This window comes from Geotrypetes seraphini, chromosome 2 (genome assembly GCF_902459505.1).
Source record: "Geotrypetes seraphini chromosome 2, aGeoSer1.1, whole genome shotgun sequence".
NCBI lineage: Eukaryota > Metazoa > Chordata > Amphibia > Gymnophiona > Dermophiidae > Geotrypetes > Geotrypetes seraphini.
This window is the reverse complement of record NC_047085.1, coordinates 242,217,058-242,232,714: the sequence shown is the minus strand read 5'-3', so window position 1 is coordinate 242,232,714 and position 15,657 is coordinate 242,217,058. Positions and strand designations below refer to the sequence as shown.

Here is a 15,657-nt window from a genome sequence, read left to right as displayed (position 1 = left end):
GTCATTGGCAGCTGCCTAATAAATGGCCGCCAGTCACGCGTCAGTCATACAAGAGCACCATTTATAGAATTGTGGCTTTGTGAAAGATAGGTGCCGGAAGGTGTAGGCCAGGGTTTACAAGGCCAACATTTCCGGTGCCTACCTTTCATGTGAATCACGGCTACGGAAGCGCTGTACGATGCCTAGCACCACTTCCGGCATTAGCTACTCCTAAGGTGGTGTTAGGTGTCATAAAGCGTCTTTGTAGCTGCAATAGAAGCTCTGATTTTTTAGGCGTTGATAGGTACCTACATTTTCTTTTAAAATCGCTTTTATTTCTTTTTAAACAGCATTTTGCACTTAAGTTAGATACTGGTAAGGTGCCTACCAGCACCTAGCTTAAGGCACCATTTATAGAATACGGGCCTGAATATCCTTGCCATTGATAATGTTCATATCTGCACAGCTATCCAGGCAAAGATAAGAATGCCTTTTGAATGGAGAATGGGGTGAAAAGAGTAGGGTTACCATACGTCCGGGAAAACCCAGACATGTCCTCTTTTTAGAGGAATGTCCGGGCACCTGGAGAGATTTCCAAAACCTGGCAGTTTCTCTTCTGTGAAGATGCTTTCAATTCCAAACTCCAGCCCACCTGCTAAGCACCAATATCTGTCTCATCATTCCCTCTGTAATTCCCCCACCTGAGCACAGTGTATTGATACACCTTCTTTTCCAGTGTGTCTATCCTGACTAGATTGTAAGCAGGGACTATCTCTTCTGTGCTTTGATATACAGCAGTGGTTCCCAACCCTGTCCTGGAAGACCACCAGGCCAGTCGGGTTTTCAGGCTAGTCCAAATGAATATGCATGGAGCAGATTTGCATGCCTATCACATCCATTATATGCAAATCTATCTCATGCATATTCATTAGGGCTAGCCTGAAAACCCAATTGGCCTGGTGGTCCACAAGGACAGGGTTGGGAACCACTGATATACAGCACATCTTATGAACATTTTAGAAAACTGCTGAAATCTTTTCTTTTTTCTAAATTTCTGATCAATTAGATTTCTGTATATTATATTATTCCTATATTTTTTTCATAGCATAATCTTTTGTTAACCACATTGAACTCATGGCTATGCGGTATGAAAACCTGCTATTATGTTATGTTAAGTCCCTTCTACAAAGCCGCGGTAGAGGTTTCTACTGTGGTCTCGAGCACTAAATGCTTTGATGCTGTTCCAACGCTCATAGAATTCGTATGAGCATTGGAGTAGTTAGCGCTCCATGTTGTGGTGGAAGCCTCTACCATGGCTTAGTAAATGGGGGTATAGTTTGCATTACACTGACTTAATACATATTAACCCCTGAATTAATGCATGTTAAGTCAGTTAGGGGAGGAATTCATGAATGGGTATTAAGCATATTAGCACATGCTAACACATTAGCATGCATAATTGCGTTAGTACCGTATTTTCGCGGATATAACGCGCGCGTTATATGCGTTTTTACCTACCGCGCATACCCCTCGCGCGTTATACGCGTGAGCGCGGTATACAAAAGTTTTTCTACATAGTTCCCACCCCGCCCGACGCCCGATTCCCCCCCCCAGCAGGACCGCTCGCACCCCCACCCCGAACGACCGCTCGCACGCGCTCCCACCCGCACCCGCGATCGGAGCAAGAGGGAGCCCAAGCCCTCTTGCCCGGCCGACTCCCCGACAATATCGGGCCAGGAGGGAGCCCAAACCCTCCTGGCCAGGGCGACCCCCTACCCCCACCCCGCACTACATTACGGGCAGGAGGGATCCCAGGCCCTCCTGCCCTCGACGCAAACCCCCCTCCCTCCCTCCAACGACCGCCCCCCCCAAGAACCTCCGACCGCCCCACCAGCCGACCCGCGACCCCCCTGGCCGACCCCCACGACACCCCCACCCCCCTTCCCCGTACCTTTGCTAGTTGGCCGGACAGACGGGAGCCAAACCCGCCTGTCCGGCAGGCAGCCAACGACGGAATGAGGCCGGATTGGCCCATCCGTCCCAAAGCTCCGCCTACTGGTGGGGCCTAAGGCGCGTGGGCCAATCAGAATAGGCCCTGGAGCCTTAGGTCCCACCTGGGGGCGTGGCCTGAGGCACATGGGCCCAACCCGACCATGTGCCTCAGGCCACGCCCCCAGGTGGGACCTAAGGCTCCAGGGCCTATTCTGATTGGCCCACGCGCCTTAGGCCCCACCAGTAGGCGGAGCTTTGGGACGGATGGGCCAATCCGGCCTCATTCCGTCGTTGGCTGCCTGCCGGACAGGCGGGTTTGGCTCCCGTCTGTCCGGCCAACTAGCAAAGGTACGGGGAAGGGGGGTGGGGGTGTCGTGGGGGTCGGCCAGGGGGGTCGCGGGTCGGCTGGTGGGGCGGTCGGAGGTTCTTGGGGGGGGCGGTCGTTGGAGGGAGGGAGGGGGGTTTGCGTCGAGGGCGGGAGGGCCTGGGATCCCTCCTGCCCGTAATGTAGTGCGGGGTGGGGGTAGGGGGTCGCCGTGGCCAGGAGGGTTTGGGCTCCCTCCTGGCCCGATATTGTCGGGGAGTCGGCCGGGCAAGAGGGCTTGGGCTCCCTCTTGCTCCGATCGCGGGTGCGGGTGGGAGCGCGTGCGAGCGGTCGTTCGGGGTGGGGGTGCGAGCGGTCCTGCTGGGGGGGGGGGGGTGAATCGGGCGTCGGGCGGGGGGGGGGTAGGGGGTCGCCGTGGCCAGGAGGGTTTGGGCTCCCTTCTGGCCCGATATTGTCGGGGAGTCGGCGGTCCTTCGGGGTGGGGGTGCGAGTGGTCCTGCCGGGGGGGGCAGGGCAGGGCGGGTAAACGGAGAGTCGGGACAGCGCACATAGAGTCGGGGAGGGCGAAAGGAGAGTCGGGGTGGCCAGAGGAGAGTCGGGGCGGGCGAAAGGAGAGTCGGGGCGGCCAGAGGAGAGTCGGGGCGGGCGAAAGGACAGTCGGGCAGCATGCGCGTTATACCCGTGAGCGCGGTATACAAAAGTTTTTATACATAATATTGTGGTTTCTGCGCGCTATACCCGTGTGCGCGTTTTACACGGGTGCGCGTTATATCCGCGAAAATACGGTATATGTTAACCGCTAATGATGCATGATGCACTTGTCACTTCACCCCATTGAGGTCTCCTTTTCTTAGTTTTTTCTTTTTTGGTTGTTTTCAGTTTCACGTTTTGTGATATTTTCTGTGCACACCATTTTCACATGTCCATATACTCACATATGTATATACATTTTGTCATTTTCATGTATATCCTGAGTTATCTCCATTTTGATTTATTAGGATCCCTGATGAAGGTGTGTTAACCGAAACAAGGGTCTTGTGCGGTCCTTGGTTTGTTCTAAGGTGGTAATGCTAATCGCACTCAATTATTTGATATAATAAATTTAGCCTGCATCTTTGTACATTTGTCTGCAGTTTTTCTTTGTTTTTTAACCGCTAAAGATGCCCATTATATTCCTATGGGCTTCTTTATTGGTTACCATGTGCTAATGCATGAATTCCCCCCTTAATGCATGTTAAAAAAGTTCTAAAACCAGCTGGTAAGTAGAAACTTATAGAATTATTTTCACAGCAGTTCCCATCAGTTTTCCTCTATTTTAACTTGAAGAGGATAAAACACAAGCACATAACTTTTGTAGCAATTACAACTTATCTTGAAATAATTTTCAGAATTTGAAGTGTTGCAGCAATTTAAATGACTTTAATTTGAGCACATGTACCCAACCTCAATCATTTCCAAAGTACAGTACTCTGAGAAATGTCAAGTTGGAAGTAATCAAGGTTGTGGACACACGTATAGCAGAGCAACATAAATCACTGAAGTGCTTGAATCTGAAAGTGCATCAAACAGCTTTCAATTACAGCTTGTCAAAATATGAATTTGAAAAACGTGCTATTGAAAGCAATTTAAAAGGAGGAACCACCTTTTAAAGAAAAAGTTACCCTTAACATGCTTGACAGCAATAAAGACATCAGAAATATTATCTAGTATCTGACTGCATTTTAGTGGAATGGAGATGTTTAGGTTTGATTATTTTTAAAGAGAAATTGAATTGAAGTATTTTATCTGTTGCTAGATATTTTTGATACTGAGAGTTTTGCTTGTTGGATGGCCATTTACCGTAATTAATTTTACATTTGTCGAGTTTGCTTCTTATGCGTACAAACTCCTTAGTTCTTTTGTATGTATGCAATGTTTCTGTCTAACTGTCTTTAAGCCCGTTACATTAACGGGTGCTTGAATAGATGTGTCTGTCTGTCTATCTTTCTTTCTTTCTCTCTCCTTGGCCACTGTCTTTCTTTCTGTTTCTCTCTCTCCTTGGCTGCTGTCTGTCTGTCTCCTTCGCCGCTGTCTATCTGTCTTTTTTTCTGTGTGTCTCTCTCTCCCAGTGGCATACCTAGCATATGTGGCATCCGGGGCCCATCGTTTTTTGACACCCCCCCATCTGTATGAAAAACATGATTTTTAGTAACAATCTAAATGTCACACAAGAGTATACCTAGGAAAAGGCAGCATCTTACATACTGCAGTGAGCAGTATATCAATACACCCATTGTAAAACTAAACAAGCTAGGCTAGTACAGATCAATCCTGCAGTCAGTCCTAACAGAAAACCATGTCTTTCGAACACACAGAACACAGAAAACACCTTCGCCTAGTATGGAATATGTAATAACAAACTAACCCCTCCCCCTTTTACAAAACTGTAGTGTGGTTTTAGCCGGGTAGTAGAATTCTGAGCATCCGAGCTGCTACCATCTCGACTGGCACTAAAAAACGCTCCACAGTTTTGTAAAAGGGGAGATAAAATAGAAATACATAGACAAAGGTTAAATTGAACCAGCAAGAAGCTGGACTCTGCATACAATGCAACACAACAGAAACAGTGACACATGTCTCCTAAAGCAATAAATAAATAGAAAATTTTTGTTCTACCTTTGTCTTCTCTGGTTTCTGCTTTCCTCATCTTCTTGTTCCTCTCCTCCTTCCATCCACTGTCTGCCATCTCTCTGCTCCTATATGGCATCTTCTCTCCTATGCTCCTTTCAGAAACTATATGCCTCCCCCTTCCATCTCTCCTTTCACCCCCATTGGTCTGGCATCTCTCTCCTCTCCTTCCCTCTCCCACACCTCTCCTCTGCAATCCCTTTCCCCCCTCATTTTTCTTTTCAATTTATTTTCTGCATCTGTCTAGATTATATTCTTACTACCCTGTCATCAATTTCCTTTTTTACTGTCTACATACAGCTTGCCACCTCTTTCCCTCGCCCCCTCCAGTATTTCACTAACTTAATCCTTTTCCCCCACCATGTGCCCTCCTTTTATTTATCCCCTCCTTCCGTCATGTGCCCTCTTTCTTTACCCCTTCCATCTGGTACCTTCTCCTCTGTTCACTTCCATCCAGCATCTGCTCCTTTTTTTCTCTCCTCCCATTTCCTTCCTGCATTTGCTCCCTTATCTCTCCCATCCGCACTTACATCTAGCAGGATGTTCCGGATCCAGACTGCTATGCACCCCCCTAGGGCTTGCACCCAGGGCAGACTGCCCCCCCCCCCATTGGTACACCACTGCTCTCTCCTTGTCCGCTGTCTGGTTTTTTTTTTCTTTCAATCTTTCTCCCTGGCCTCCTGTCCTTCATGCTAAACTGGTGAGACTGGACTCATTTGGAGCACTGGTCTTGACCTTGGGGGCGCCGCATGAGCGGATTGCTGGGAAGGATGGACCATTGGTCTGATCCAGCAGCGGCAATTCTTATGTTCTTATGTGTCTTTCACTCCCACCTACCTGTCTTTCAGTGTGTGTCTCTATTTCTGTCAGTCTGTCAATGTCCCAGCCCACTTTCCCACCTACCTTTTTTTTTATCAGATGTTGTGTTGGAAAGGGCAACCGGCACACAGGAAAGTAAACCACCTCGTAGCTCCCAACGTGTGTACGTGCTGCTCGCGCATGCGCCGCACACTCCCAACGTGTGCATGCACCGAACACGCATGCATCACACTCTCCAACATTTCTCTGCCGGCCCTGGATCTATGGATGCACAGGTGTGCTAAGGGTATTATTATATAGGATGATATAGATTGTGCCATGATGCTGTTGAAAGGATGATTAAGAGCTATAAATAACCCTCCCCCCCAAAAAAAAAATCAAAAATATATTTTGTAGATTAACCCCCCCTCCCTTTTACAAAACCGCAATAGCGGTTTTTAGCACAGGCCAGCGTGCTGAAAGATCTGTGCTGCTCCAGGCACTCATAGGAGCAGTGCAGAGCATGGCCTGCACTAAAAGCTGCTGTTGCGGTTTTCTTACCCTCCTTTTACAAAACCATAGTGTGTTTTTTAGCGCTGGCTACAGCAGTAACAGCTCTGACGCTCATAGGAATTCTATGAGCATCAGAGCTGTTACCGCCGCACCTGGCGCTAAAAACCACGCTATGATTCTGTAAAAGGGGGAGGGATATAAAGTAAAAAATAGAAATGCTTTATAGGTGCTTCTAATAATTATTATCATGATCATCATTATCATAATGTTAGTCAACTCTTTCAGGAGAATTTCAAAATCTTAATTTTAAATTAAAGAAACTAAAAGTAAAGCTATAATTCTAAATGTGTCTATTTTGAGTAGCATATCTGGGGAATAAGGTAATTTAATGTTATTTCTCCTCAGCAAGGAATCTTTTGAAGCTTCAGAGAGCAAATCATACCCCCTCTTTTATAAAACTGCGATAGCAGTTTCTAGTGCACGGAGCTGCACTGAATGGCCCGCGCTGATCCCGACAAACATAGGAACTCAGTGAGCATTGGGAGCAGCGAGGGCCATTCAGCGTGGCTCCCTACGCTAGAAACTGCTATCACAGTTTTGTAATAGGAGTCCACAATTCCACAACCAAGCAACAATAATGCTACAGGTGTGCCATATCATAAGTGGATAATTCTTATCTTTGGGCAATCAGTTTCTAACCTGTAAAAAAAGCCACTCTTTCTTATGTGCACAATGGTTACTAGAACTCTGCATTAAAGATATTTTTTTTTTTTTTTTTTGAATAATCAGGAAAAGCCAGAGGTTTACATTTTTTTTGAATAATCAGGAAAAGCCAGAGGTTTACAGATACTTCATGAAATATAAAATAGACGTCTTATTGGTTAAGTTCTAAAATGACTGGTGTCAATTGTCAAAGTAAGTAGAGCAAGAATTTGCGCCATTGCCAACTCATTTGCACAAAGCACTCTTAGCTACCAAATAATAGACCGAGTTCAAAGATAGTGGCATAAACAGGACACATCATTATTGAGTATAATCCAAACATCAACTCAGCTTCCATTAACATCCTTCAGACTGTATTCAAATGAGACTAGATGTCATCCTAGTCCTCGTTATTCAGCTCTGCCTCACCTGCGGTATCATAATGCACTCCTCATATTAAGTACAGGATGACACAGTTCCTAACAATTCTCAATTGCTGTCACAAATGGGGACTGCTATTAGCTTGTATCCTGACTCTGTAGTAAAATGCTAGGCCCAAAAAAACTCTGCCACTGCCTTCTAATACATCTTGAATTTTGCTGACAAATTTCAGATAAATGAACACTATCTGGTGTATGTAAACAAGCACAATCATAAATCAGTTCATTGAGTAGTAATCACCCCCATCCCCCAGGAATAACTAAAAACTTGTCCACTTCTAAGCTGACCCTTCGTCTAAGCTTCTAAACAGCATTGTGTTTCAGATCATCTGTCTACATCAGTTTCCCGCAAACTTTGTCGAGCCGTGGCACACTAAACGTAGTGGCTGTGGCTCGAGGCATCCGGAAGTACACCAACATCGATGCAATGATGTCACGTGCATGTGTGACATCATCACATTGATGTTGGCGCATGCGCTAAAGCCCTCCATACAGACCCTGAGCTGCCAGTGGGGGGTGCTGGCAAGGAACACATTCGGAAACAAGGAGAGGTGCTGGCACCAGCTGATTGCCTACAGGACGTGCCTCTCACCTGAGAGGCACGTCCTGTAGGCAGTCAGCCAGCGCTTCTCCTCCTCCCCAGTGTCTCTCGGCACTCCTCAAATCTCAGGAGGCACACTAGTGTGCCGCGGCACACAGTTTGTGATACACTACTCTACATCCTTCTAGCCAACATATGAGACCATATCAGAGCAGTATTAGGAAAATAGCAGTGAATCGTTATTAAGTAAAATCTTATCTATCTGAATTCAAGAAGGCATAGGATAGGCACATGGGATCTCTTAGAGCAGGGGTGTCCAACCTTTTGGTTTCCCTGGGCCGCATTGGCTGAAAAAATTTTTTCTGGGGCCGCACAAACACTAACACTAGTTAATGAGCCTCCCAAAAAAGTTGAGCAGGTCCCAAATTTGCAATCACTAACATAGAAGGTGTACATATCTAATAATAAACCTTCATTAAAGGGACACTGGAGAGAGGAACCCAAAACAGCAGCAATACGTACCCTGACTGAGTAATCCTCCATGTACACCGCTGACAGTGGGAGCAGCCACAGGCTTTCGCATCCCCATTCTGATGGGCAGGGAGGCGTGCTCCTGGTTCTCCCATTCACTTCTATTACATCTACAGTGAACCTCATCAGAGCGGGGATGCTGAATCAGCTTTCAGCAGCGCACGTGGAGGATTGTTTAATCAGGGTAAATATTACTGCTTTTTTTGGCCTCCCACTATGAGCTTAGGCTCCCTCAAAATGAATATCTCCCCTGCTGTAGCTAGTAGGGATCCCCAAGCCTCACCAACTGACAGCCACCTCCTCCCCCTCCAACTTCCCAAGTTCTGCAGCTGGCAGCAATATTGCAGAGCTGCTGCCTTCACTCCCCCCTTGGCTTTCATGCATGCATGAAAGCAGGGGCAGCTTGAGGATATTGCCATTAGCTGCAAAGCTTGGAGATTTTGAGTTACCAGACTGGAGGAAGATGTCTTCAGTTTGCAGGGCTTGGGAATCCCCACTAGCTCAAGTATTTATAAATTGTACTCAGGCAGGAAAAACTTTGGTGCCCATCCACTAATTTTGGGCTCTAGTCCCTCCCCCAAATCAGCTGTATATGACTATGCCACTGAATACAAAAATAATTGTGACGCACATATCCCAAAGCTAACATATTCCAGTTAATAAATTCAAAATAAAACAATTTTTTCTACCTTGTCTGGATGTTTCGTTTTTCCATCATCTTGGTCCCAGTTTCTCTTTCTGCTTTTTCTCTATTGTCAACTAATTCTCTTTCCAGTGTCTGCTATCCATTTTTTTCTCCTCTTCTCTTGTTCCATTTCCTTCTTATGTCTGTCTCCAATGTATTGATTTTTCCCTTTCAGCTTTCTTAACTTTTTCTTTTCTGCCTTTGTCTACTCAAATCTTGCCTTCTTTCTCACCCTTCTTCTTTTTAAATGTTCAGCTACCTCTCAATTCTCCAGCTTCTCTCAGTTCCTAGCTCTCCCATTTCCCATCTCACTCCTTTCCCAGCCTCCTATTCCCTTCTATCTACTCCCCATTGCTACGTTTCTACCACTGTACTCATTGCTCTCTCACTCATATTGTCATCTCCATTTTGATCTCATCCACATGGCTCACCACTTTCAGAATCTTCCTCCCTCTCTCCACTGGTCAGGCTATAACTCCCTGTCCCTTTCTTTCCATCCCCTAGCATCATCTTATTCCAGCTCTCTTCCCTCCTGCCCTTCCATGGTTCCATCTCTCCTCCTCTATCTCCATGGTCCAACATTTTGCTCCCTCTCTTTTCTGTTTTTCTTCTTCCCTCCCCCCTTAATGATGAACAATGAAATGGAGAAAAAAAAAGAGAGATGCTGCATCTCTCTGCCTTCCATCCACAGGCCTAACATTTCTCCATCCCTCCTATCCCCAGATCCAACTTCTCTCCCTTTCTCTTCCCAACTGCCCCCATCCCATCTCTCCCCCTGCCTGCCTGCCTCCCTTCCCCATGTCCACCATTTATTTATTTATCTTCCCAACAGTCTCTCCGCTCCTGTCCAAGCTCCACTGGCTTCCTGTCATCTCCAGGGTCCACTTTAAATGTGCCTGCTTAACCTTCAAGATCCTCCACGGCATCCTTCCACCTCTTATTCCTCTATCCTGGAATTCCTCAAATCCATTCTTCACTAAATCCACGCAAAAACTAAAATTATCCCTCCCCTCCTTAAAAGGTATCTCCCTCGTTGGTTAACTCGGTTCCTCCCTCCACTTCAGAATCGCTCAGTTATGGAATAGTTTCCCTTCCCCTCTCCGCAACTTGAGCCCCCTTCTACCATTCCGTAAGCTTCTGAAGACCTGGCTCTTCTCCAAAACGTAACCTCATCCCCTCCCTAGTATTATCACACCTAACCTCTCTTCTTACCTACTTCTATAAATCTATTGGAGTTCCGTTCCTTCCCTAACCATGTAAACCGTGTCGAGCTCCACCTGTGGAGATGTTGCGGTATATAAACCCAAGATTTAGTTTAGTTTAGTTTAGTTCTCCCTTCAAGTATCTCTTTCCTTCTTCCTCCACACCACCGCAGGTCCAACTTCTCTCCCTTCAGACCATTGCCCACCATCTCTCTCTCTCTGTCCTCTGTTTCTGGTCCCTTAAGCTCTCCCCCCATGCCCAATCTGGCACTTCTTTTAATACCCTCCCCCCCAAAAAAAAAAAAAGTCCAGGAGGCTTCCTCGGGCCAGCAAGTTCTCTCTCTTCTCTCTGCCCCCATGCATCTCTACCTCACTCCTCTCCCACACCATGTCCAATGATTCTCTCTCTATCTCCGTCCCTCCTCTCTCTGCCCAACAGTTTTCCTCTTTCTTTATCTCCCTCACCTCTGCATCTCCTTCAATCCCTCCATTTTTCCATCTGATGGCTCATGCACCCCTCTATCTTTCCCTTCATTCTGTGTCCTAAGTTCATGCCCCTCCCTCCTTCCTTCCATCATTTTTCCTATTTGTGCTCCCTCCCTCTCAAGTCCTCTCAAGTCTCATGCCCTTCTCCCTCCCTCCCTTCTGTGCCCCGGGTGTTTACCTTCAGGCCGGCTCCCTCATCACTGCTAGTCATTTTTTGCTGAAAGCGTGGGCAGTGTCTCCCTCTCAAGTCCCAAGACACCCTTCTCCCTCCCTTCCTTCTGTGCCGTGGGTGTTTACCATCTTGCCTGTTCCCTCCTCCATCTTGCTGCAGCGTTCGCTCAAAGCCGCGGGTAGCGGCTTCCACGCGTCTCTTGCGGCTGATCTGGAAGCATTCTCTCTGACGTCATGACATCAGAGGGAACATTTCTGGGTCAGCCGCTAGAGGCACATAGGATCCACTGCTCGCGGCTTTGAGCAAACACTGTAGCAAGATGGAGGAGGGACCTGGCAAGACGGTAAATACTCGGGGGTGGCAGAGGAAAACACCGCATCACCTTCAAGCATGAGCGGGGCCGCACAAAATACTTCATGGGGCTGCATGTGGCCCGTGAGCCATGGGTTGGACACCCCTGTCTTAGAGAGAGGAAAAGATAATGGTTACTGCGGATGGGCAAACTGGATGGGCCATTTGGCCTTTATCTGCCATCGTGTTTCTGTGATTCTAAGTTAAGTGCAAAATGCCATTTAAAATCAATCTTAAAACAAAATTGAAGACACCTTCTGGCGACTAAACAAACGGTGCTGGAATCATGCCTACAGATGCACTTTATGACGTGTAATGCCAATGTAGCCATAGCTAATGTCAGAAGTGGCATTAAGCATCATAAAATGCCTCTGAAGGCACATTGTACATAAAAGGCTGGCACCAGAAATGAAAGCCTTAAAATCCCTGGCCTACATTTTCAGTGCCTACCTTTTCCGAGACCGCAATTCTATAAACGACACATTGCATGATTCACACACGATTGATGGCTGCTGATAACGACACCCTTTATAGAATCTGGGCTTTAGTGCTGGGCCTTGTTCAGCATTGCAAGATGAACCAGCCTGAGCAGGAGTGAGTGGGATTTATTCCTGTCCCAATGGCCATCCCCAGATCACCATGGAAACAAAAATAGGGCTTGGGATCCTATGGGTGGGTGGGGTAGATCTTAGAAGGAAGGGCTTCTAGTTGGAGGGTCCAAGAGGAAAGGAGCTCTAGGGGGAGTTGGCTCCTATGGGTGGGGAAATGCTGCTGGAGGAGGGGAATCGGAAGTAAATCCAATGTTGGCAGTTAAAAGCAACCTTGAAAAAGTGGGCTTTTAGTCCAAATTTTACCTGTATAGTGCAGGGAAGTCAATGCTGATATTCAGAGACACTATCCAGTTAAGTGAATATCAGTAGTTAGCTAGCCCCAAGCAACAATTTAACCAGGCAAAAGCTGCCCCTGCCAGGTTAAATCAGTGTGAATATTGACATCTATATATTTAATTTAGACCTAAGTCAGTGGTCTCAAACTCAAACCCTTTGCAGGGCCACATTTTGGATTTGTAGGTACTTGGAGGGCCTCAGAAAACAGTTAATGTTTTATTAAAGAAATTATAATTTTGCATGAGGTAAAACTCTTTATAGTTTATAAATCTTTCCTTTTGGCTAAGTCTTAATAATAATATTGTCATTTATAGCTAAAGAGTCACATGATCAAGAAACTGTTTTATTTTACTTTTGTGATTATGATAAACATATGGAGGGCCTCAAAATAGTACCTGGCGGGTCGCGAGTTTGAGACCACTGACCTAAAGTAATATACTACTACTACTATTAATTATTTCTATAGTGCTACCAGATGTACGCAGCACTGTACAGAGTCACAAAGAAGACAGTCCCTGCTTGAAAGAGCTTACAATCTAAACAGACAAGACAGGCAAACAGGATGGCATGGATATAGTTAAGGGGAACGGTTAATCTGCTGGCTGGTGTGGAGGGCAATGGGGAATAGGGTTATGGATTGAAGTCCATGTCAAAAAAGATGGGTTTTAAGTCTACTTTTAAACAGGGTAAGGGAAGGAGCTTGGCGGACAAACTCGGGTAATTTAGTCCAGGAATAAGTGGCAGCTATTGTAGATGAAAGGAATAAAGTCTGGAATTGGCATTGGAGGAGAAGGGTACAGCTAAGAACAACGTATCTGAGGAATGGAGTTCTCTGGGAGGTGTATAAGAAGAGAGAGGAGAGGAGAGACATTAAGGGGCAGCAGAATAAACAGACTTGTAGGTCAGCAATAAATATATATTATTTAGGTCTAAATTAAATATGTACATATAATTTTAAGTGATGACAGTATATATACAGTGTGTGTATATATCTTGCTATCACTTAAAATTACTAGCATTCTTTTCATAGATGTGATCAAAAGATCAGAGAGAGAGAGAAAAAAAAAAACCCCAAGGAAACAAACCTTGGAAGAGTCTCAAACTATACAAATTTCTTACATGCATATTTGTTGTTGCAATGCTGAAAAACAGACTGGCAAGATGTAGCACCAGGTCACAGTGGGAAAAAGTGCCCAAGATTCCTGAATGATATTTTAATTTTTAATAAGAAATGTTGGATCATCTAGACCAGTGGTTCCCAACCCTGTCCTGGAGGACCACCAGGCCAGTAGGGTTTTTGGGATAGCCTTAATGAATATGCATGAGAAAGATTTGCATATAATGGAGGTGACAGGCTTGCAAATCTGCTCCATGCATATTCCTTAGGGCTATCCCAAAAACCTGACTGGCCTGGTGGTCCTCCAGGACAGGGTTGGGAACCACTGATCTAGACTTTTGGGCCAGAAGTACTAAAAGTTTCTAGGCATTATTAAACACTAATGCTGGCAAGGACTTTATCAGTAAATAAATCTCTTTCCATTAAATGGGACCTGCAGTAAATTGCCTGTTAGTGTGTGCAAAAATGGTAGTACATTTTAGTAAATCAGGCTTTTAGTAAAAATAGATGGAATGACTGGCTGATGGCTTTTAAATTAGCTCTCATCACATAAATCAAGATTTCTATAAAACATCACAAGGAATATATTTAAGGGCTCCTTTTACAAAGGTGCACTAGGGCCTTAATGTGCGGAATAGCGCGCGTGCTAGCCGCTACCGCCTCCTTTTGAGCAGGCGGTAGATTTTCAGCTAGCGCGCGCTATAGCGCGCACTAATCCGGCGCATGCGATAAAACCGCTAGCGCACCTTCGTAAAAGGAGCCCTAAATAAAAGTGAGCTAGTAAAGATGTACAAGGTATAATTTCTACCACTGTCAAAAACTATTTGTACCAATAAAGATGCTACATGTAAAAATAAGAGGAATATGTATTTGGATTCCTGCATCAATGCTAGGGGTCCTTTTACTAAGGCACGCTAGCCATTTTAGTGCATGCTAAATATTAGTACACACTAAACGCTAACGTGTCCATAGACTATAATGGACGCGTTAGCATTTAATGCGCACTAATATGGCTAGTGTGCCTTATTAAAAGGACCCAAAAATGTTAAAATAACAATAGAGCAGGGATAGGGAACTCCGGTCTTCGAGAGCCAAAGTCCAGTTGGGTTTTCAGGATTTCCCCAATGAATATGCATTGAAAGCAGTGCATGCAAATAGAATTCATGCATATTCACTGGGGAAATTCTGAAAACCTGACTGGAAAATGGCTCTCGAGGACCGGAGTTCCCTACCCCTGTAATAGAATAACCAGTTCTCCAATCTGAACTAATTCTGAGGCTCCTGCATTAGTTTGGCAGCGTCCATACTTTTTTTTTTACTTTTATACAAGGACACATCAAATTTCAGAAAATTGGTCAAAACGAGTTTGTTCAATCGATTTGTAAACTAAGAATTTTTATAGCTCTGCTATTCCAACCAGTAACCTTAAGAACTATATAGCTTTCCACTTCTTTCATTATGTAAGATTGTATTGATGACTCTGAATTGTGACCTCTTTGCTGATTGTCCAGCGCTTCTTGTTGTAAACCACCTCGAACTTCATGGCTTTGGCGGTATATAAGAATAAAATTATTATTATTATTAATGGCTTTAATAGAAGTAACCGTGAACAACTGATCATATCACTTTTCCACATAGTCCCCATGCAAGACAACGCTTTTGTTGTATCATTCAACTAGCTTCTGCATTCCTGCAGAGAAGAAGCTTTTCGGCTGCTCCCAAAGCCAAATGAGCACCGCTTCCTTAACTTTATCATCAGAGGTGAATCTTGTCACAAGCCCGACTCCTGTACTGACCCTTGTGCCAGTTAGGAGACCCAGAAACAACCCTGTTAAGCTGGTTAGGGCTGATCAATATGTCCCTGCAGCCCAGGATCAGGAATATAGAGATCAGGCTGAGCCCCAACAGAACTCAAGTCACTGTCAGGGAAAACAGGGTTATGCCCCTTTAAGGACATCCATCTTGAAATTGCTGGCTAAACAGGCTGAGAGGCAGTCAGAGCTGAGCAGAGACCATCCCCCACACAGGGCTGGGTGTGGCTCTGCAGCACTTAGATGACTGGGAACCACAGTCAAGGAAGCAGCCCAGGGAAGCTCCTAGGCTGGAAGAGCTTCCACAGACCCAGAAACCAGAGGATATTGAAATGCAGACACCTGAGGCAGGAGAAGATTTTCAAGAGGACAATGTGCCTGAAGCCATGGAATGGAATGCCCTATCTGAGCTTCCATTTGCAGAAGATATGGAAGTGAGTTGAACTGACTGTTTTTGC

The 15,657-nt window shown here is 45.6% G+C and overlaps 1 protein-coding gene across 3 annotated transcripts in view; it reads left to right on the top strand.

Annotated features, from left to right (window-relative positions):
* CDH18 (cadherin 18) overlaps window positions 1-15,657 on the top strand; it is a 1,088,060-nt gene that overhangs the window by 306,970 nt on the left and 765,433 nt on the right. Inside the window, exon 1 of one of the 3 annotated variants that reach the window (XM_033935270.1) lies at window positions 15,398-15,633. The exons of the other annotated variants lie outside the window; for them this stretch is intronic. The gene's annotated coding sequence lies outside the window, so the exon portion shown is untranslated. Of the gene's footprint in view, window positions 1-15,397; window positions 15,634-15,657 lie in introns of those variants that run through there. 3 annotated transcript variants of the gene reach the window in all.